Source organism: Ranitomeya imitator, chromosome 2 (assembly GCF_032444005.1).
Source record: "Ranitomeya imitator isolate aRanImi1 chromosome 2, aRanImi1.pri, whole genome shotgun sequence".
Taxonomy (NCBI): domain Eukaryota; kingdom Metazoa; phylum Chordata; class Amphibia; order Anura; family Dendrobatidae; genus Ranitomeya; species Ranitomeya imitator.
Window position 1 is genome coordinate 848298416 of NC_091283.1, and position 21089 is coordinate 848319504.

Sequence of the window (21089 nt, forward strand, 5' to 3'; positions counted from 1 at the left end):
CCAGCAGAATAGTGAGTGCAGCTCTGGGGTATAATACAGGATGTAACTCAGGATCAGTAATGTAATGTATGTACACAGTGACTGCACCAGCAGAATAGTGAGTGCAGCTCTAGGGTATAACACAGGATGTAACTCAGGATCAGTAATGTAATGTATGTACCCAGTGACTGCAGCACCAGCAGAATAGTGAGTGCAGCTCTGGAGTATAATACAGGATGTAACTCAGGATCAGTAATGTAATGTATGTACACAGTGACTGCACCAGCAGAATAGTGAGTGCAGCTCTGGGGTATAATACAGGAGGTAACTCAGGATCAGTAGTGTAATGTATGTACAGAGTGACTGCACCAGCAGAATAGTGAGTGCAGCTCTGAAGTATAATACAGGAGGTAACTCCGGATCAGTAATTTAATGTATGTACACAGTGACTGCACCAGCAGAATAGTGAGTGCAGCTCTGGGGTATATTACAGGATGTAACTCAGGATCAGTAATGTATGTACACAGTGAATGCACCAGCAGAATAGTGAGTGCAGCTCTGGGGTATAATACAGGAGGTAACTCAGGATCAGTAATGTAATGTATGTACAGAGTGACTGCACCAGCAGAATAGTGAGTGCAGCTCTGGAGTATAATACAGGAGGTAACTCAGGATCAGTAATGTAATGTATGTACACAGTGACTGCACCAGCAGAATAGTGAGTGCAGCTCTGGGGTATAATACAGGAGGTAACTCAGGATCAGTAATGTAATGTATGTGCACAGTGACTGCACCAGCAGAATAGTGAGTGCAGCTCTGGAGTATAATACAGAAGGTAACTCAGGATCAGTAATGTAATGTATGTACACAGTGACTGCACCAGCAGAATAGTGAGTGCAGCTCTGGAGCATAATACATTACATTACTGATCCTGAGTAACATCCTGTATGTGCACAGTGACTGCACCAGCAGAATAGTGAGTGCAGCTCTGGAGTATAATGCAGGATGTAACTCAGGTTCAGTAATGTAATGTATGTACACAGTAACTGCACCAGCAGAATAGTGAGTGCAGCTCTGGGGTATAATACAGGATGTAACTCAGGATCAGTAATGTAATGTATGTACACAGTGACTGCACCAGCAGAATAGTGAGTGCAGCTCTGGGGTATAATACAGGATGTAACTCAGGATCAGTAATGTATGTACACAGTGACTGCCCCAGCAGAATAGTGAGTGCAGCTCTGGGGTATAATACAGGAAGTAACTCAGGATCAGTAATGTAATGTATGTACACAGTGACTGCTCCAGCAGAATAGTGAGTGCAGCTCTGGGGTATAATACAGGAGGTAACTCAGGATCAGTAATGTAATGTATGTACACAGTGACTGCACCAGCAGAATAGTGAGTGCAGCTCTGGAGTATAATGCAGGATGTAACTCAGGATCAGTAATGTAATGTATGTACACAGTGACTGCCCCAGCAGAATAGTGAGTGCAGCTCTGGGGTATAATACAGGAGGTAACTCAGGATCAGTAATGTAATGTATGTACACAGTGACTGCACCAGCAGAATAGTGAGTGCAGCTCTGGGGTATAATACAGGATGTAACTCAGGATCAGTAATGTAATGTATGTACACAGTGACTGCACCAGCAGAATAGTGAGTGCAGCTCTGGGGTATAATACAGGATGTAACTCAGGATCAGTAATGTCTGCATGTAATGTACTAGTGCAGAGATGTTGAAAACAATGAAGTGAATACAAAGTCTTATGGAAAGTTGATATTTAGCTGTCTGCTCTGATTTAGTGGATGTTAACCCTGCGCTGGCTGTCTTCCCTGTGTCTTGCTGCGCTCCCCTCCCCATCACAGGTATTATTGCAGGGCTCTGGAGAGCTGTTCTGGATGTTTTCCGCAGCGCAGTCTTTTGCGGTGCACATGTAATGAAGGCTGTGGTGAGCTCTGGTGCTTTCTGTCTTTGGCTTTTTTGCTTCCTCAATTGTCGCTATAAATTGTCTTTTTGTTCCTTTCCCGTGTCCCGCCTCCTCCGGGGTCACTCACCTTTTGTTATGTGCGGTGTCCCTCTGGGCATTATTAAATCTGCTACAAGTCCATTACGTGCTCGGATCTCGGAGACGACTTTTTTCTACTTCAGAAAGACATAAAACCTTCTCGGTTATTTTGGATGTTGGGAGTTTTGTGATCAGAGATGGAGCCGCGGTGGAGGCGAGCGGCCCAGACCCATCCTCAGAAATACAACTGCAGATGTGACCCTGGACCCCACGGGAATCCGCTCAGAGGGGCCTTGAAATCGGTTTAGACTGTGGGAAACTTTTGCCGGTTCATATGTTCGAGGGAGGAGGATGGCGCCGGGTTCACGGAGGAACAGACCTCTTAGAACCTGTGCTGAAAAGAAGAAAGTGAAGCACTTGCCCTGCCGGGCGAAGCTCTGCTGGTTGCTGAGGTGGAAGGATCAGAGACGGTGTTCCCAATTCTGTCCTAAAAAAAAGCCTTTACTTGTGAATTCTGGTAGAACACTGGCGTTCTCTCTGCAGGAGTCATCCTTAAATACCCTCTAATCCTGTCATCATGCTCCATTCATCCTGCCATCATCCTCTGTGCCTCCTCTCATCATCACTTAATACTCTCTCATCAACTTCTGATACTGTCTCAGTCCTCTACCCCTTCTCTTATACTGAAGACACAAAAGAGAATAGTAAAACCAAAAACACTCAGTTTGAAAAAATGTTGCAGTAATCCGCAAGTGCTAGTAAAAGATGTAAAAAACAGGGTATTTGGTTGATACGTTTTTTGCAAAAAATGTATACTAAGCTGCTCTACCAATCTTCACGGTATACCCTTATCAGAGCAGTCCTAACTAATGTATGCAATCCCTATCTGATGTATTTAAAAACCTGATCATCTGTACATTACCTGTGTGAACAGGGTTCAGAGAGGAAAAATCCATGTGTGCATACAGGGTAGAACAGCTTTTGTGCAGATAGCCCAAGAGGAGTGGTGGAACTCCCCAGTCTTGTAGACACAAGAGAACAATTATGGAAACAGGAACACATGGGCTACTTGCACAGTGAACAAGTCTGTATGATCATGTTCACACACCACCAAGAAACCTGAAGACACAAAAGAGAATAGTAAAACCAAAAACACTCAGTTTGAAAAAATGTTGCAGTAATCCGCAAGTGCTAGTAAAAGATGTAAAAAACAGGGTATTTGGTTGATACGTTTTTTGCAAACGTACTGTATACCTCCTCTCATCGTCCTCTATCCTTCCATTAAATCTATATTCCTTTTCTCATCATCTTCCATCCCTCCTCTCATCGTTTTTTTCACTCCTCTTATCCTTTTTCCCTTTATACATTCTCTATCCCTCCTCTCAGCGTCCTCTATCCCTCCCTCCCATCGTCCTCGATCCCTCCTCCCATCGTTCTCAATGCCTCCTCCCATCGTCCTCGATGCCTTCTCCCATCGTCCTCGATGCCTCCTCCCATCGTCCTCGATGCCTCCTCCCATCGTCCTCGATCCCTCATCCCATCGTCCTCGATGCCTCCTCCCATCGTCCTCGATCCCTCCTCCCATCGTCCTCGATCCCTCCTCCCATCGTCCTCGATCCCTCCTCTCAGTGTCCTCGATCCCTCCTCCCATCGTCCTCGATCCCTCCTCCCATCGTCCTCGATCCCTCCTCCCATCGTCCTCGATCCCTCCTCCCATCGTCCTCGATCCCTCCTCCCATCGTCCTCGATCCCTCCTCCCATCGTCCTCGATCCCTCCTCCCATCGTCCTCGATCCCTCCTCCCATCGTCCTCGATCCCTCCTCGCATGGTCCTCTCTCATATTTTCCAAAACGTAACAAAACACAAACACTAAAGTAACAGAGTAATACTTACTTCACTCTGCATGTAACATAATTTTACAGTTTGCTAAGTGAACATTGTGTGTTGAGCCGATCGTAAACCTAGACTCCTAAATAACAATATTTTCTGTTTTTACACAAGCAAATTTTGTCAATTCCCTCCACCTACATTAGAATATGTTTATATTCAAATTCTGCCTCCATCAATGTTTACTCAGATGCATCATAAAAGCTGAAAACATAGAATCCTAGAATGTTAGAGTTGAAAGGGACCTCCAGGGTCGTCATATCCAACCCTGTGCTCAATGCAGGATCACTAAACCATCTCAGACAGATTTCTTTCCAGCTTCTGTTTGAAGACTTCCATTGAAGGAGAACTCACCACCTCTCGTGGCCGCCTGTTCCACTCATTGATCACCTCACTGTCAAAACATTTTTTCTAATATCTGTGTGTCTCCTCCCATTCAGTTTCATCCCTTTGCTTCTCCTCTTTCCTTGTGCAAATGAGAATAATGATGATCCCTCTACACTGTGACAGCCCTTCAGATATTTGTAGACAGCTATTAAGTCTCCTCTTTGCCTTCTTTTTTGCAGCTAAAGATTCCCAGATCCTTTAACCGTTCCTCATAGGACATACTGTGCAGTCCGCTCTCCATCCTGGTCTCTCTTCCCTGAACTTGCTACAGTTTTTCATTGTCTTTTTTTAAAATGTGGAGCCCAGAACTGGACCCAGTATTCCAGATGAGGTCTGACCAAGGAGGACTAGAGGGGAGAATTACTTCACGTGATCTAGACTCTATGCTTCTCTTAATAAATCCTAGAACTGTTTGCTTTTTTTGCTGCTGCATTACACTGTTGACTCATGTGCAGCCTGTGATCTATTACTATACCCAAATCTTTCTCACGTTCTGTTGCTTATTTCTATTCCTCCCTTTCTGTGGATATAATTTTCATTTTTCTTGCTCAGATGTAGAATCTTGTATTTCTCCCTGTTAAATACCATTGTATTAAGGTACCTTCACACATAACGATATCGTTAAGGATATCGTTGCAACGTCACGCTTTTTGTGACGTAGCAACAATCCCGCTAACGATATCTTTGTGTGACAGCGACCAACGATCAGGCCCCTGCTGGGAGATCGTTGGTCGCTGGGGAATGATCAGGACCTTTTTTTGGTCGCTGATCACCCGCTGTCATCGCTAGATCGGCGTGTGTGACGCCGATCTAGCGATGTGTTCACCTGTAACCAGGGTAAACATCGGGTTACTAAGTGCAGGGCCGCGCTTAGTAACCCGATATTTACCCTGGTTACCATTGTAAATGTAAAAAAAAACCCAAAAAAACACTACATACTCACATTCCGATGTCTGTCACGTCCCCCGCCGTCAGCTTCCCTGCACTGTGTCAGCGCCGGCCGGCCGTAAAGCAGAGCACAGCGGTGACGTCACCGCTCTGCTTTACGGCCGGCGCTTACACAGTGCAGGGAAGCTGACGGCGAGGGACGTGACAGACATTGGAATGTGAGTATGTAGTGTTTTTTTTTTACTTTTACAATGGTAACCAGGGTAAATATCTGGTTACTAAGCGCGGCCCTGCACTTAGTAACCCGATGTTTACCCTGGTTACCTGGGGACTTCGGCATCGTTGAAGACAGTTTCAACGATGCCAAAGTTGTTCCCCTGATCGTTGGTCGCTGGAGAGAGCTGTCTGTGTGACAGCTCCCCAGCGACCACACAACGACTTACCAACGATCACGGCCAGGTCGTATCGCTGGTCGTGATCGTTGGTAAGTCGTTTAGTGTAAAGGTACCTTTTAGTCTCTGCCCATTGTTCAAGCTTATCTAGATTCTTCTGAATCCTTTCTCTGTCTTATCTAGTATTAGCTATCCCTCATATCTCTGCATTGTCTTCAAATGTAATAAGTTTACCTTCAGTTCTATTTATCTAGATCATTTATAAAAATGTTGGACAGCTCTGTGGCCAGTATAGAGCCTTGTGGTACCCCACTTGAAACACTCTTCCAATTGGAAGACCACTCTTTGAGTACAATCAGTGAGCCAGTGATAAATCCACCTATCCGTAGCCTTGTCAATCCCACACTTGGTCATTTTTTCAATAAGGATAGTATGAGAAACTTTATCAAATGCTTTGCTGAAGTTGAGATATACAATATCTACCTCATTTCCCTGATCCACCCAGTCAGTGATTCCATCATAGAATGAAATTAGATTAGTCTGGCATGGCTTCTTTGCAACAAACCCCAATCTGGCTCTGGTTAATTACTGTATTCTTATCCGAGTACTTACATACATGCTATCTAATAATTTATTCAAAGATCTTTACTGGTATAGAAGGAAGGCTCACTGGCCTGTAATTTCCTTGCTCCGTCTTCTTTCCTTTTTTGAAGATCAGTACAACATTTGCCCTTCTTCAAGCTTTTGGAACTTTTCCTGTTTTCCAGGATTTTTCAAAGATTCTGGCTAGTGGTTCTGCAATTTCCTCTGCTAACTTTTTGAGTCCCCTAGGATGTAATTAATTTGGTACAGGAGGTGTAAGTTCATGTAAATTGTGACAGTAGTCACAACCCATGGCCAGGCCATGAATCGGCACAGTCAGACATTCCGGGGTCAATACCAAAAGAGCACGTAGTAAACCAAGGGAAAATATGAAGTTGTAAGTCAGGTCACATGCCAGGATCAGAATATCAGAGAAAAAGCAGATAAGCAAAGGGGCAATATTAAATGGGTAGTCTGAACACGGTCCAAAGGTCAGCAGCATAATATCAGATGCAAAGGGGCAATAACAAACGGGTAGTCTGAACATGGTCCAATGGTCGACAGCAGGAGAAGATCAGAACTTACAGCACAGGGTACAAGCGAACACGCCAGAGAGCACAAGCTTAAGGCTATGTGCACACTTTGCAGATTCCACTGCGGATTTTTCCGCAGCGGAATTGCAAAATCCGCAGTGAAAACCCATCGCGGTTTTTACTGCGGATTTATCGCGGTTTTTACTGCGTTTTCTTCTGCGGATTTTCAACTGCAGTTTTCAATTGGAGCAGCTGAAAATCCGCAGAAAAGTGACATGCTGCGGAATGTAATCCGCAGCGTTTCCGCGCGGATTTTTCTGCAGCATGTGCACAGCGTTTTTTGTTTCCCATAGGTTTACATTGAAATGTAAACTCATGGGAAACTGCTGCGGATCCGCAGCGGTCAAATCCGCTGCGGATCCGCAGCAAAATCCGCAAAGTGTGAATATAGCCTAAATCAAGCTTTTGACTGGAAATGATCTGGGCTAGACAGCTCACCTAAATAGCAGGGCAATTACCTAAAACATTGAAAACCTGAAGAAATATCTGCACCTTCTAGTCAGATAGGTCAACCGAGCTGTCAATCAAAGAACTGACAGCTCAGCACGCCCCACCACCGGATAGGATGACAGAGCTGTCCATCACAGGATCCTAGACACTCTGAGCAGAGGAATCGTGACATAATTAGCTCAGTCTTCCTTCCCCATCTCTCTGTTTATGGATAGTGTGGATTATTTTATTCCTTTGATGGCTCCATGAAGATCAGTTGATGTTACATTCGCTTTCTTAGAGAACACAGATGCAAAATAGGAATGTAAAAGTTCGGCTTCTCGACATAATTTCTGACCACTTCACCCTTTCCATCCTGTAAAAATCTTATAGCATCTGTGACTTTTCTTTTGCTTTTGACATACCTCCAAATCATTTTTTGCTGCTTATGGTCTCCCTTACAAGCCTCACTTCATTGCTGGCTTTAGCTCTTCTAACTCTTGCCCTGCAGACAGCATTATATTCTTCTTTAGATATGCCTCCTCTTTCCATTTAATATTTAGTTTTTCCTTTCTAACAAAGTGATTAAGTTCTGTGTTCATCCACCCTGGTCTCTTAAAATGCTTCCAATTCTTCCCTCTTATAGAGATTGTTACTGATTGTGCGGTGAGAATTACGTTTAGAAAAGTCTCCCGTCCTTCTTAGACATTTCTGTCCTTTAGAACATCCGGCCATTGGACCTTTCCTACCTTCTTTCGGAGTCCATTAAAATCTGTCTTTCTAAAGTCCAGACTTAAAGTTTGATTCCCGCTGGTCTTTCTCCTCTTTTAATCCACAATTTGAGGATAGCATGATCGCTGTCTTCTAAATTCCCAGTCACCTTTACCTCCTCAACCATTTCCTCCCTATTGGTAAGAATTAGGTCCAAGATTGCAGATCTTCTTATTCTCTCTTCTACCTTTTGAAAGATGAAGTTGTCACCAAGAGAAAAGAATTTCCTGGACCCATTACCATTGCCTGAGAGAGATTCCCAACAAATATCTGGACAGTTGAAATTTCTCATGATTACTTTGTCGTACTTTTTTTGTGAACAAAGACATCTGATGTAAAAAGAGTTCATCCATATCTTCATTCTTTCCAAGTGGCCTATAATAGACACCTACAATAGTGTTCCTTCTGTTCTTCTCTCCTTATGTTCTTAGCCAAACAGTTTTTACAGAGCTACCATTCTCTAAAGCTTGGATCTCTGTGGAGATATACGTTTTTCTAATATACAATGCACCACCTCCTGGTCATCTGTAGCACTGAGGAGTCTTGATACCCTATCAGACACATCTGTACCACCTCGGAGTGTCCATCTATTTCTTACATTTTTCCATATTTGTGTCTAGCATTTCGTGTTTTATAAACTGATTTCTCAAGTCTTATTATATTATTTATGAATTCTGCAATTCCTACCAGTATAAATATATTAGAGAGAATGATGAAGTTATATAATGCTGTAGGTGACACGTCTGTCACGGCCATCAAATGTGTTTCCGGAGTGCTTGCATAAACCTATGGGGACGGCCCAAAACACCATTATAGTACCTTTACCAACCAGTCCCCCTGGGCTGGCACCATACAGCCATAGCTACAAAAATGTACAGGGTCTCAGCATCCAGTACGGAAGTGGATGCGTCCATCCAGGGGTCTTTCTTTCCAGGAGCCCCATAGGTCTACAGCCCCGTGGTCTGCCTCTGTGGCACATACAGATTTGGCGCTGTGTAAAAGAAAGGCATCCATAGAATAAGTGTGTGTGTGAGCGAGAGAGAGCAGGTTTGCAGACACTGCAGCAGGGATTTTGGCCCCCTTCATACAGATCTTCTCCAGATCTTTCAGGTTTCAGGGCTGTCACTGGGTAACATTGAGTTTCACCTCCCTCCAAAGATTTTCTATTGGGCTCAGGTCTGGAGACTGGCTAGGCCACTCCAGTACCGTGAAATGCTTCTTACGGAGCCGCTCCTTAGTTGCCCTGGCTATTTACTTCAGGTTATTGTCATGCTGGAAGACCCAACCACGAACCATCTTCAATGCTCTTACTGAGGGAATGAAGTTGTTGGTCAAAATCTCACAATACATGACCTCATCCATCCTCCGTTCTATATGGTGCAGTCGTCCTGTCAACTTTGCAGAGAAGCACCCCCAAAGTATGATGTTTCCCCCACCATGCTTCACAGTTGGGTCTTTGTTCTTGGGATTGTACTCATCCTTCTTCTTCCTCCATACACGGCGAATGAAGTGGATGCCAAAAAGTTCTCTTTTGGTCTCGTCTGACCACATGACCTTCTCCCATGCCTCCTCTGGATCATCCAGATGGTCATTGAGAAACTTCAAACGGGCCTGGACATGTGCTGCTGTGAGTAGGGGACCTTGTGTGTCCTGCAGGATTTTACTACATAATGGTAATGTTGAGACTGTGGTCCCAAATCTCTTCAGGTCATTGACCAGGTCCTGTCGTGTAGTTCTGGGCTGATTCCTGACCTTTCTAGAATAACCAGACCGAGGAAGATTGAAAGTCATCTTGGCACAATTATTAGAAAATGAAAGAAACCCAACAGTTGTTGCCTTCTCACCAAGTTGATTTACTATTGTCCTGTAGCCTTGTGCAAGTCTACAATTTTGTCCCTGGTGTCCTTAGACAGCTCTTTGGTCTTGGCCATGGTGGAGAGGTTGGAGTGTGATTCTGTCTCACAGGTGAAGTGTACTACGATAAAAATTACAGACCTCTCCATTCTGTGTAGGTGGGAAAAGTTGCAAAGTCATCAGCGTATCAAAGGCTTATTTTTTTCGCACTGAGTGTGTGTATATATACATTACATACATATGTACCCTTGTCCTACTGACGCCTTTCTTTTACACACTTATATACGGTATATATTAGAGGCCCAATGTTATCACATCGGGGGGGCGACGGGGGGAGTAATGTCACGATGGGGGCTGGCTTTGCAGTGTGGAGAATCTCTCTCCCCATGTGCTCAGCCACCTGTCCACTATGCTGACTTCTCCCGTCTCTGCTCTCTTCTTTGACCTGTCTACCCCATGTGCTTATATACATTGTTTTTGTCCCAGCGATGCTGTTGCTCTTCAAGACTCTAATTTGCCTGTTGTTGTCTTCGACGTTGTGCTTTGCTGCTTTCCTTTCATTGTCATTGGCGTACTTTTTAGGAGGAGCCATGTTGGCGTTGATATTTGCTGTTTAAAGGGGTTTTCCCACGAACGAAAGATCATTATAAAAATTGTCTGTGTCTGACCGTGTACAGAACATATCGCAGCTCCTGGGCAGGGGAGGAAGCAAAAGACAACACTGACACTACATCAGGAGATCACAGAGGATTCATATTGTGAGGTAAAATATTGTTTAAAAACAGTCAGTGAAATATTTTACCTCACAAAATGAATCCTCTGTGATCCCCTGCTGTAATGTCAGTGTTGTCTTTTGCTTCCTCCCCTGCCCAGGAGATGTGATATGTTCTGTACACGGTCAGACACAGACAATTTTTAAAATGAACTTTCGTTCGTGGGAAAACCCCTTTAATGTGACCGGCTTCCTCTGCCTGTAGACACGTCGCGCATCTGCCACCGGGATCAGCCGAATCATTGACCGCACCTGCGTGGAATTCACACAGGCGCAATAAATCAGGCCGCCGCCATACTTGTGCAGAGAGATAGTGGTGGTCACATTAAAACTGCGCATGTGCTTCTCCGGTACAAAGATGGCGGCAGTCAGTGAATCATTCGGCTAATCCCGGAGGCAGCGTGTTTGCGATGGTGTTCCGCTGGTGGTACCATGCAAGGGGCAGCGTATACAGTGTGTGTGGTGCGTACGGCATATACGGCGTATACAGTGTGTGTGTGGTGCGACGATGTTCTGCTGGTGGTACCGTGCAAGAGGCTGGTACCACCAGCAGTTTCCATATTGAGACACCCATCACTTGGGTGTCCCAATATGGCGGTTGGTGAACTTCCGCCACTTGGAATTCTGAGATCCGGACACATCTGGACGGAACAAGATGTGAAGACATTACAAGGTAAGTATATATTAAGATATATAATGTGGATGCCAGATTTTAGGAATTTATAACAATATTAGGGGTTTGTTTTCTCCACATTTTGTCTTTTCATCTGCGATTTTTGCGCAGTTTAGCTATGTTTGATGCAGAGGATGGGAGTAATATTATTCTTCAGTGGCTGCACCAGGAATCCTGAGGATCACACACCGGCCATTAGCTAATGACAGGAGAGGTCTGACGGCCGCCCCTCCCCCGCAGGCCTGCCATCGAAAAATATATCTGACATAGAGACATAAGTGAGTTATCTGCAGCCGCTCCCCTGTAATTGTGATTAGGGGGTCCTTATAATGGCCGACGCCAGCTGCTCCTACCATATATTTATAAGCTCCACAGTACGGCTGCCACAAGCCTCTGTGGCCGTTCTTGGAGCTTTATTTTACTTGGCCGTGTTTGGGGTCATTGTCTTGCTGAAATTTCCTTCCTCACTTCATCTTCATCATCCTGGTAGATGGCAGCAGATTATCCAGAATGTCTCGGTACATTTGTTCATTCATCGTTCCTTCAATTTCATGAAGTGTGCCAGTGATGTATGATGAAAAACAGCCGCACACCCTGATGTTCCCACCTCCACACTTCACTACGGGTATGGTGTTTTGGGGCTGATATGCAGTGTCTTATGGCCTCTACACATGATGTATGATGGCATCCAAGGAGTTCTATGGAGGTTGTGTGGTGAGAGTACATACAGGACGTGGAGGATGTGTGGTGAGAGTACATACAGGACATGGAGGTTGTGGTGAGAGTACATACAGGACGTGGAGGTTGTGGTGAGAGTACATACAGGACGTGGAGGTTGTGGTGAGAGTACATACAGGACGTGGAGGTTGTGTGGTGAGAGTACATACAGGACGTGGAGGATGTGTGGTGAGAGTACATACAGGACATGGAGGTTGTGTGGTGAGAGTACATACAGGACGTGGAGGATGTGTGGTGAGAGTACATACAGGACGTGGAGGATGTGTGGTGAGCGTGCATTCAGGACATGGAGGTTGTGTGGTGAGAGTACATACAGGACATGGAGGTTGTGGTGAGAGTACATACAGGACATGGAGGTTGTGGTGAGAGTACATACAGGACGTGGAGGATGTGTGGTGAGAGTACATACAGGACGTGGAGGTTGTGTGGTGAGAGTACATACAGGACGTGGAGGTTGTGTGGTGAGAGTACATACAGGACATGGAGGTTGTGTGGTGAGAGTACATACAGGACGTGGAGGTTGTGTGGTGAGAGTACATACAGGACGTGGAGGATGTGTGGTGAGCGTGCATTCAGGACATGGAGGTTGTGTGGTGAGCGTGCATTCAGGACATGGAGGTTGTGTGGTGAGCGTGCATTCAGGACATGGAGGTTGTGTGGTGAGCGTGCATTCAGGACATGGAGGTTGTGTGGTGAGAGTACATACAGGACATGGAGGTTGTGGTGAGAGTATATACAGGACATGGAGGATGTGTGGTGAGAGTATATACAGGACATGGAGGATGTGTGGTGAGAGTATATACAGGACATGGAGGTTGTGTGGTGAGCGTGCATTCAGGACATGGAGGTTGTGTGGTGAGCGTGCATTCAGGACATGGAGGTTGTGTGGTGAGAGTACATACAGGACATGGAGGATGTGTGGTGAGAGTATATACAGGACATGGAGGATGTGTGGTGAGAGTACATACAGGACATGGAGGTTGTGTGGTGAGAGTACATACAGGACATGGAGGTTGTGTGGTGAGAGTATATACAGGCCGTGGAGGTTGTGTGGTGAGAGTATATACAGGCTGTGGAGGTTGTGTGGTGAGAGTACATACAGGTCATGGAGGATGTGTGGTGAGAGTACATACAGGACATGGAGGTTGTGTGGTGAGAGTACATACAGGACATGGAGGTTGTGTGGTGAGAGTATATACAGGCCATGGAGGTTGTGTGGTGAGAGTATATACAGGACGTGGAGGTTGTGTGGTGAGAGTATATACAGGACGTGGAGGTTGTGTGGTGAGAGTATGTACAGGCCATGGAGGTTGTGTGGTGAGAGTACATACAGGACATGGAGGTTGTGTGGTGAGAGTACATACAGGCCGTGGAGGTTGTGTGGTGAGAGTACATACAGGCTGTGGGGGTTGTGTGGTGAGAGTATATACAGGCCATGGAGGTTGTGTGGTGAGAGTATATACAGGACGTGGAGGTTGTGTGGTGAGAGTATATACAGGACGTGGAGGTTGTGTGGTGAGAGTATGTACAGGCCATGGAGGTTGTGTGGTGAGAGTACATACAGGACGTGGAGGTTGTGTGGTGAGAGTATATACAGGACATGGAGGTTGTGTGGTGAGTGTACATACAGGACATGGAGGATGTGTGGTGAGAGTACATACAGGACATGGAGGTTGTGGTGAGAGTATATACAGGCCATGGAGGTTGTGTGGTGAGAGTACATACAGGCCATGGAGGTTGTGTGGTGAGAGTACATACAGGACGTGGAGGTTGTGTGGTGAGAGTACATACAGGCTGTGGGGGTTGTGGTGAGAGTACATACAGGCTGTGGGGGTTGTGGTGAGAGTACATACAGGCTGTGGGGGTTGTGGTGAGAGTACATACAGGCCGTGGGGGTTGTGGTGAGAGTACATACAGGACGTGGAGGATGTGTGTGTTCTCCATAGGTGACCTTGGCTCTTGGACAATTCTTCTGATAATTTTCACTCCTGTGTCTGGGATTTAATGAGTAAGGTTTGTCCTTGTGGAGAGTGACGTACCAGGTCGGGCACTCCAGTATGAGGAGACATATTTTGCATAGTTAATTTCCCAGAGGAGCGTGCATGGTGTATATGTCTTCAGAGAGGAAGAGGACTAGAACTCTAGCACCACCTATTGGAAGTAGCGATCCTACAAGTCATTATTGACCCTTTTAGGAGCCTTTAAATATGACTTGCAATAAAAGCCAAATCAGAATCTTAATTTGTAGGCACGGTGTTTCGGGTTATTGCCCCTCCTCACTGCAAAGTATCATATTTGAAGGCTCGTCTAAGAGTCCATAATGACTGTTAGGACTGCTACTTCCAATAGGTGGCGCTAGAGTTCTAGTCCTCTTCCTCTCTGAAGACATATTTTGCATAGTTAATTTCCCAGAGGAGCATGCAAGATGTTTAAGTCTCCTCATACTAGCATGCCAAACCTGGAATTTCGCTCTACAAAAGGACACACTTTTACCCCTTAGATCCCAGTCTTAGCATCTCACCCAGCCAAATCAATCGTGGCAGGATTATGGTGAAACTATGTTCTTTCCACGCCTGGATTATGGCCACCTGCAGCGCTCACTGGAACCTTCAGTAGTTCAGAAATTCTTCTGTAACCAATGACATCAGGATGTTTTACAACAATAAGGTTGTGAAGGTCTTGAGGCATCTCACTGGTATTACCCATCATGAGCTGTTTCCTGTGTGGTAATGAGGCCCTTCTTCTAGACATCAGGTGACCCAGCTGATATTATTGGTCACTAATAGCAGGGTTGCTTCCTAATTCCTGATAGATCTCGGCCGGTGTCAGGACTTTCCAGGGCTTTTTCCTCTTTCTTCATTTGTTCAGTACTTTTCCCGATGTCATTACACATAATTTATGGACACCTATAGCGATTTCTTTTTTGTGTGGATTAGATGTTCATCTGGGGAGAATTTCATGTCAATAGCAGCTTTACAAATAGATTTACTTAGAAAATTAACATGTTCAATATTTATTGCGTGTGATTTCCACATACTGCTGTGTGCAAAGTGGTCTGCAATGTGTAACCCCCCCCCCCATATACTGCTGTGTGTGGAGGGGTCTGCAGCGTGTTACCCCCTATATACTGCTGTGTGCTGAGGGGTCTGCAGCATGAAACCCCCTATATACTGCTGTGTGTGGAGGGGTCTGCAGTGTGTGACCCCTATATACTGCTGTGTGTGGAGGGGTCTGCAATGTGTAATCCCCCCCCCCCATATACTGCTGTGTGTGGAGGGGTCTGCAGCGTGTTACCCCCTATATACTGCTGTGTGCTGAGGGGTCTGCAGCATGAAACCCCCTATATACTGCTGTGTGTGGAGGGGTCTGCAGTGTGTGACCCCTATATACTGCTGTGTGTGGAGGGGTCTGCAATGTGTAATCCCCCCCCCCATATACTGCTGTGTGTGGAGGGGTCTGCAGCGTGTTACCCCCTATATACTGCTGTGTGCGGAGGGGTCTGCAGCATGAAACCCCCTATATACTGCTCTTTGCGGAGGGGTCTGCAGTCTGTGACCCCCCTATATACTGCTGTGTGTGGAGGGGTCTGCAGTGTGTGACCCCTATATACTGCTGTGTGTGGAGGGGTCTGCAGCATGTTACCCCCTATATACTGCTGTGTGCGGAGGTGTCTGCAGCATGAAACCCCCTATATACTGCTGTGTGTGGAGGGGTCTGTAGCGTGTGGCCCCCCTATATACTGCTCTTTGCGGAGGGCTCTGCAGTCTGTGACCCCCCTATATACTGCTGTGTGTGGAGGGGTCTGCAGTGTGTGACCCCTATATACTGCTGTGTGTGGAGGGGTCTGCAGCGTGTTACCCCCTATATACTGCTGTGTGCTGAGGGGTCTGCAACGTGTGACCCCCTATATACTGCAGTGTGTGGAGGGGTCTGCAGCGTGTTACCCTCCTATATACTGCTGTGTGTGTGGAGGGGTCTGCAGCATGAAACCCCCTATATACTGCTGTGTGTGGAGGGGTCTGCAGCATGAAACCCCCTATATACTGCTGTGTGTGGAGGGGTCTGCAGCATGAAACCCCCTATATACTGCTGTGTGTGGAGGGGTCTGCAGTGTGACCTCCTATATACTGCAGTGTGTGGAGGGGTCTGCAGCGTGTTACCCTCCTATATACTGCTGTGTGTGGAGGGGTCTGCAGTGTGTGACCCCCTATATACTGCTGTGTGCGGAGGGGTCTGCAGCGTGTGACCCCCTATATACTGCTGTGTGTGTGGAGGGGTCTGCAGCGTGTGACCCCCCCCCATATACTGCTGTGTGCGGAGGGGTCTGCAGCGTGTTACCCCCTATATACTGCTGTGTGTGGAGGGGTCTGCAGCGTGTGACCCCCTATATACTGCTGTGTGGAGGGGTCTGCAGTGTGTGACCCCCTATATACTGCTGTGTGCGGAGGGGTCTGCAGCGTGTGACCCCCCCCTATATACTGCTGTGTGTGGAGGGGTCTGCAGCGTGTGACCCCTATATACTGCTGTGTGTGGAGGGGTCTGCAGCGTGAAACCCCCTATATACTGCTCTTTGCGGAGGGGTCTGCAGTGTGTGACCCCCTATATACTGCAGTGTGTGGAGGGGTCTGCAGCGTGTGACCCCCCTATATACTGCTGTGTGTGGAGGGGTCTGCAGCGTGTGACCCCCCTATATACTGCTGTGTGTGGAGGGGTCTGCAGTGTGCAGGGCCGGCGTCAGCACCCGGCGCACCTGGGCAAATGCCGGGGCCCTGGGAAGAGAGGGGGGGCCCACGCTGTCATAGATACAGCTGGGAGAGCAGGAGAACATGCCTCTCCGCCCACAATGTCACTGCTGGCTGCGTTCTCTTAACCCCTATGTGCCAGCTCTGACACAAGCATCTTCTCACTCAGTCAGTGCAGCCAGGCAGGCACATAGGGGTTAAGAGAAGGCAGCCAGTGTGACATTGTTTGTGGGCGGAGAGAGCACATTCACCTGCTCTGGCCCCTGGGTGGCTGCAGTGCTGCTGAACTTATCAGGCAGATTCTGGAGCTCCTACCAGTGCCTGAGTGAGTGCTATGGTATCCAGCAGTGGTTGCAGATGGACTTGTGGCTCAGTCTGCTGCTGTCTGTCTCCGCTGCCTAAAAATGTGGGTGATGTCTGGAGGAGCAGCTGGTGGGGTGCAGCCTGCAGCCGCCCAGCTCACCCAGAACCCCAGAATACATGCATGCCCCACCCGAACCTGCACCAGTGGGGTAGGAAGAAGCTTAACCCCTTCCCATCTGTATGAAGGTTATTGCTAAACCTTAAAGATAACAATCCGACCCGCATAAATGGGGTTAACCAGATGCCAGGAGGAAGGGGAGCTGCTGCCATGGATAACACTGAGCTGTGGGCTGTAGGTTGGGGCCCCGTGGCCCCAGGCTGGTGACTGGAGGGACTCTGCCCAGTGCTGGCATGTGGGTGACTTCTGGTCCGGAGTCTCAGCTTCTCTCCTCCACATCACACTGTGCAGTCACAGCAACATTGGTTGTGTCTGTCCAGGTCCCAGCAGCTGCCACTGCTCCCACCACGGACATGGCATCACTTAACCCTTCCGTGGAAAACCACCGGCAACAAATCCACATTATTCCTTGATTAAATCAGGTTCCAACCCAATAGAGGAGCAGACATTTCCTGCTGCCATTAGGGTCCGGGAGGGGGTGACATTGGCTGCCCTGCTACTCTGTAGTGGTGGGTGACAAGTGTAACATGGGGTAACGATGAAGGAGAAATGCACAGGATAATAGTGAGAGCGACAGAGGGCAGTGTATGGTATGGAGCAGTCAGGGGGTGGGCTGCAGGATCCCCCCATACTGTACATGACTGCTCGGGACAGGGAGGCGTTTAATGAGCTTCTAATGACAGGGCACTAATTGGGTCATTAGGGTTTGTGGAAAGGATTCAGCATCAGGTCCCTCATTAATGCCCGAGCCGCCTGTTACTTTGTAGCACAGATCTGTCGGGGCCGCAAAACCAAACAACGTTGTTTATGTAGAAAAGTCTTTGTTTCATAGAAAAACTCAAAACAGAAAAGATTTTCTGATACAACAACGCCCTGCTCACGACACTGCAGAGCACCTCTCCTGTATATATACACTGCACAGCACCTCTCCCCCTGTATATATACACTGCACAGTACCGCTCCTCCTGTATATATACACTGCACAGTACCGCTCCTCCTGTATATATACACTGCACAGTACCACTCCTCATGTATATATACACTGCACAGCACCTTTCCTCCTGCATATATACACTGCACAGCACCTCTCCTGTATATATACACTGCACAGCACCTTTCCTCCTGTATATATACACTGCACAGTACCACTCCTCCTGTATATATACACTGCACAGTACCACTCCTCCTGTATATATACACTGCACAGCACCTCTCCCCCTGTATATATACACTGCACAGTACCGCTCCTCCTGTATATATACACTGCACAGTACCGCTCCTCCTGTATATATACACTGCACAGTACCACTCCTCCTGTATATATACACTGCACAGTACCACTCCTCCTGTATATTTACACTGCACAGTACCGCTCCTCCTGTATATATACACTGCACAGTACCGCTCCTCCTGTATATATACACTGCACAGTACCACTCCTCCTGTATATATACACTGCACAGCACCTTTCCTCCTGCATATATACACTGCACAGCACCTCTCCTGTATATATACACTGCACAGCACCTTTCCTCCTGTATATATACACTGCACAGTACCACTCCTCCTGTCCTGTATATATACACTGCAGAATTTACAATAGCTGTCACTCATGTAAGAAGTGAAATCTGGCATTGTACTATACATTTCTCTGCCATATCTGTGCATCATAAATCGGGGTATGTGTTAAAGGGGGGGAGCCCACTGAAACTCTTTCTCCCGGGGCCCTCGAAAACCTGGAGCCGGCCCTGGCAGTGTGTGACCCCTATATACTGCTGTGTGTGGAGGGGTCTGCAGCGTGTTACCCCTATATACTGCTGTGTGTGGAGGGGTCTGCCGTGTGTGACCCCCTATATACTGCTGTGTGGAGGGGTCTGTAGCGTGTGACCCCCTATATACTGCTCTTTGCGGAGGGGTCTGCAGTCTGTGACCCCCCCTATATACTGCTGTGTGTGGAGGGGTCTGCAGTGTGTGACCCCTATATACTGCTGTGTGTGGAGGGGTCTGCAGTGTGTGACCCCCTATATACTGCTGTGTGTGGAGGGGTCTGCAGCGTGAAACCCCCTATATACTGCTGTGTGTGGAGGGGTCTGTAGCGTGTGACCCCCTATATACTGCTCTTTGCGGAGGGGTCTGCAGTCTGTGACCCCCCCTATATACTGCTGTGTGTGGAGGGGTCTGCAGTGTGTGACCCCTATATACTGCTGTGTGTGGAGGGGTCTGCAGTGTGTGACCCCCTATATACTGCTGTGTGTGGAGGGGTCTGTAGCGTGTGCAGACCCCTCCGCAAAGAGCAGTATATAGGGGTCACACACTGCAGACCCCTCCACACACAGCAGTATATAGGGGGGGTCACAGACTGCAGACCCCTCCGCAAAGAGCAGTATATAGGTGGTCAGTCTGTGACCCCCCCTATATACTGCTGTGTGTGGAGGGGTCTGCAGCGTGTGACCCACTATATACTGCTGTGTGTGTGTGGAGGGGTCTGCAGCGTGTTACCCCCTATATACTGCTGTGTGTGTGGAGGTGTCTGCAGCGTGTGACCCCCCCCTATATACTGCTGTGTGTGGAGGGGTCTGCAGCGTGTGACCCCCTATATACTGCTGTGTGTGTGGAGGGGTCTGCAGTCTGTGACCCCCTATATACTGCAGTCTGTGACCCCCCCCCATATACTGCAGTGTGTGGACCCCCCCCCTATATACGGCAGTGTGTGACCCCCCCCTATATATGGCAGTGTGTGACCCCCCCCCCTATATACAGCAGTCTGTGACCCCCTATATACTGCAGTGTGTGACCCTCCCCCACATACTGCAGTGTGTCCCCCTATATACGGCAGTGTGACCCCCCCCACATACAGTAGTGTGTGACCCCCCCTATATACGGTAGTGTGACCCTCCATATACTGCAGCCTGTGACCCCCTATATACTGCAGCCTGTGACCCCCTATATACTGCAGCCTGTGACCCCTCCATATACGGTAGTGTGACCCCCTATATACTGCAGTGTGGAGGGGTCTGCAGTGTGACCCCCCCCATATACTGCAGTCTGTGACCCCCTATATACTGCAGTGTGTGGAGGGGTCTGCAGTCTGTGACCCCCCCTATATACGGCAGTGTGACCCCCCTATATACGGCAGTGTGACCCCCCCCCTATATACGGCAGTGTGTGACCCCCCCCTATATACGGCAGTGTGTGACCCCCCATATACTGCAGTCTGTGACCCCTCCCCATATTCTGCAGTGTGTGACCCCCCTATATACGGCAGTGTGTGACCCCCCCCATATACTGCTGTGTGTGGAGGGGTCTGCAGTCTGTGACCCCCCCCTATTTACTGCAGTGTGTGACCCCCCCCCCACATACGGTAGTGTGACCCCCTATATACTGCAGTGTGGAGGGGTCTGCAGTGTGTGACCCCCCCCCCCCCCCCATATACTGCAGTCTGTGACCCCCTATATACTGCAGTGTGTGGAGGGGTCTGCAGTCTGTGACCCCCCCTATATACGGCAGTGTGACCCCCCTATATACGGCAGTGTGACCCCCCCCTATATACGGCAGTGTGTGACCCCCCCCCCCCTATATACGGCAGTGTGTGACCCCCCCCCCCTATATACGGCAGTGTGTGACCCCCCCCCCTATTTACGGCAGTGTGTGACCCCCCATATACTGCAGTCTGTGACCCCCCCATATTCTGCAGTGTGTGACCCCCTATATACGGCAGTGTGTGACCCCCCCCCCCATATACTGCAGTGTGGAGGGGTCTGCAGTGTGTGACCCCCCCCCCCATATACTGCAGTCTGTGACCCCCTATATACTGCAGTCTGTGACCCCCCCCCATATTCTGCAGTGTGTGACCCCCCCCCTATTTACTGCAGTGTGACCCCCCATATACTGCAGTCTGTGACCCCCCCCATA

General features: G+C 48.0%; 1 protein-coding gene across 4 annotated transcripts in view; it reads left to right on the forward strand.

The window, feature by feature from the left end:
* Positions 1-21089, forward strand: part of ATRNL1 (attractin like 1) — a 635347-nt gene that overhangs the window by 151003 nt on the left and 463255 nt on the right. The gene's annotated exons all lie outside the window — the stretch shown is intronic.